This window comes from Synchiropus splendidus, unplaced genomic scaffold, assembly GCF_027744825.2.
Source record: "Synchiropus splendidus isolate RoL2022-P1 unplaced genomic scaffold, RoL_Sspl_1.0 HiC_scaffold_56, whole genome shotgun sequence".
NCBI classification, from domain to species: Eukaryota; Metazoa; Chordata; class Actinopteri; order Syngnathiformes; family Callionymidae; genus Synchiropus; species Synchiropus splendidus.
Genome location: NW_026527090.1, coordinates 60001 through 62500, shown reverse-complemented (window position 1 = coordinate 62500; position 2500 = coordinate 60001). Strand labels below are relative to the sequence as shown.

Here is a 2500-nt window from a genome sequence, read left to right as displayed (position 1 = left end):
GTTCCTCCGCTTACGGCCATACCACTCTGAGGGTGCCCGATCTCGTCGGATCTCGGAAGCCAAGCAGAGTCGGGCCCGGTGAGTACTTGGATGGGAGACCGCCTGGGAACACCGGGTGCTGTAAGCTTTTATTTGCTGGATCATTATTATTAATATTATTATGACTTTTTTATTTTTTATTTTTTTTTAATTTTTTGGTTTGTTTGTTAGTTTTGCTCCTGCTGGGCGCCAATGGCGGTGCCTGCTGTCCGAGTTGGAGGTGTCTTCAGTCGGACTGAGCTCTTGACCTTGTCCCCCTCTCTTGGTCCTGGAGGTCGGGGACCCCTCTTTGGTTCCGAGGGAGAGTCCCCGGAGCCGGGCAGGAGGTTAAGGTGAGGGTGAGGGTTAGGGTTAGAGGGTTAGGGTTAGGGTTAGGGTTAGGGTTGGAGGGTTAGGGTTAGGGTTAGGGTTAGGGTTAGGGTTAGAGGGTTAGGGTTAGGGTTAGGGTTAGGGTTAGAGGGTTAGGGTTAGGGTTAGGGTTAGGGTTAGGGTTAGGGTTAGAGGGTTAGGGTTAGGGTTAGGGTTAGGGTTAGGGTTAGGGTTAGGGTTAGGGTTAGAGGGTTAGGGTTAGGGTTAGGGTTAGGGTTAGGGTTAGGGTTAGAGGGTTAGGGTTAGGGTTAGGGTTAGGGTTAGGGTTAGGGTTAGGGTTAGAGGGTTAGGGTTAGAGGGTTAGGGTTAGGGTTAGGGTTAGGGTTAGGGTTAGAGGGTTAGGGTTAGGGTTAGGGTTAGAGGGTTAGGGTAAGTTTTAAGGTTAGGGTTCAAATTATTTCTGAAGATTCTTCCTCAAGTGACAAAACATGAGGTCGATCCTGGGGTTTCACTGGAGCTCAAGGGGTCCTCCCGTGTCCAGTCGGTCCCTCAGGCCGATGGGGGGGGCCCGGAGCCGGGCAGGAGGTCCTGGGGCCGCCCCGGAGGCTCTCTGGGTCGGAGAACCAGAGTGACAAAATATTAGGTGCCGGAGCTGTGACAAAAAATTAGGCGCCCAAACCCTTTGAGTGACAAAAAATTAGGTCGCCCGAAAATTGTACCAAGTCGAGCCCCGGTGGGGTCGGGCTTATGTCTTCCAGGGGTTTCACTGGAGCTCAAGGGTGCGAATCACGGTGCTCTCTGCCCGGCCTGCCGCACGCCTCGGTCGGGCAGGCCAGGCGACCGAGTGCCCCCCCCTGACCCCCGGAGGTCCGAGAAGACCCGGTCCCTCCCGGGTCCATCCGGCCCCTCAGGCCCGGGGAGGGTCCCCGGAGCCGGGCAGGGGGTCCTGGGGCCGCCCCGGAGGCTCTCCGGGTCGGAGAACCAGAGTGACAAAATATTAGGTGCCGGAGCTGTGACAAAAAATTAGGCGCCCAAACCCTTTGAGTGACAAAAAATTAGGTCGCGCCAAAATTGTACCAAGTCGAGCCCCGGTGGGGTCGGGCTTATGTCTTCCAGGGGTTTCACTGGAGCTCAAGGGTGCGAATCACGGTGCTCTTTGCCCGGCCTGCCGCATGCCTCGGTCGGGCAGGCCAGGCGAGCGAGTGCCCCCCCTGACCCCCGGAGGTCCGAGAAGACCCGGTCCCTCCCGGGTCCAGCCGGTCCCTCAGGCCCGGGGAGGGTCTCCGGAGCCGGGCAGGAGGTCCTGGGGCCGCCCCGGAGGCTCTCTGGGTCGGAGAACCAGAGTGACAAAATATTAGGTGCCGGAGCTGTGACAAAAAATTAGGCGCCCAAACCCTTTGAGTGACAAAAAATTAGGTCGCGCGAAAATTGTACCAAGTCGAGCCCCGGTGGGGTCGGGCTTATGTCTTCCAGGGGTTTCACTGGAGCTCAAGGGTGCGAATCACGGTGCTCTTTGCCCGGCCAGCCGCAAGCCTCGGTCGGGCAGGCCAGGCGACCGAGTGCCCCTCCTGACCCCCGGAGGTCCGAGAAGACCCGGACCCTCCCGGGTCCAGCCGGTCCCTCAGGCCCGGGGAGGGTCCCCGGAGCCGGGCAGGGGGTCCTGGGGCGGTCCCGGAGGCTCTCTGGGTCGGAGACCCAGAGTGACAAAATATTAGGTGCCGGAGCTGTGACAAAAAATTAGGCGCCCAAACCCTTTGAGTGACAAAAAATTAGGTCGCCCGAAAATTGTACCAAGTCGAGCCCCGGTGGGGTCGGGCTTATGTCTTCCAGGGGTTTCACTGGGGCTCAAGGGTGCGAATCACGGTGCTCTTTGCCCGGCCTGCCGCACGCCTCGGTCGGGCAGGCCAGGCGACCGAGTGCCCCCCCCTGACCCCCGGAGGTCCGAGAAGACCCGGTCCCTCCCGGGTCCAGCCGGTCCCTCAGGCCCGGGGAGGGTCTCCGGAGCCGGGCAGGAGGTCCTGGGGCCGCCCCGGAGGCTCTCTGGGTCGGAGAACCAGAGTGACAAAATATTAGGTGCCGGAGCTGTGACAAAAAATTAGGCGCCCAAACCCTTTGAGTGACAAAAAATTAGGTCGCGCCAAAATTGTACCAA

General features: G+C 59.2%; 1 non-coding gene across 1 annotated transcript; it reads left to right on the top strand.

Moving 5' to 3' along the window:
* Window positions 1-8: 8 nt before the first annotated feature.
* On the top strand, window positions 9-127 carry LOC128752023 (5S ribosomal RNA). Its single transcript, XR_008413511.1, has one exon. It is a non-coding gene; the product is annotated as a 5S ribosomal RNA (ribosomal RNA).
* The last annotated feature ends 2373 nt before the right edge of the window (window positions 128-2500 follow it).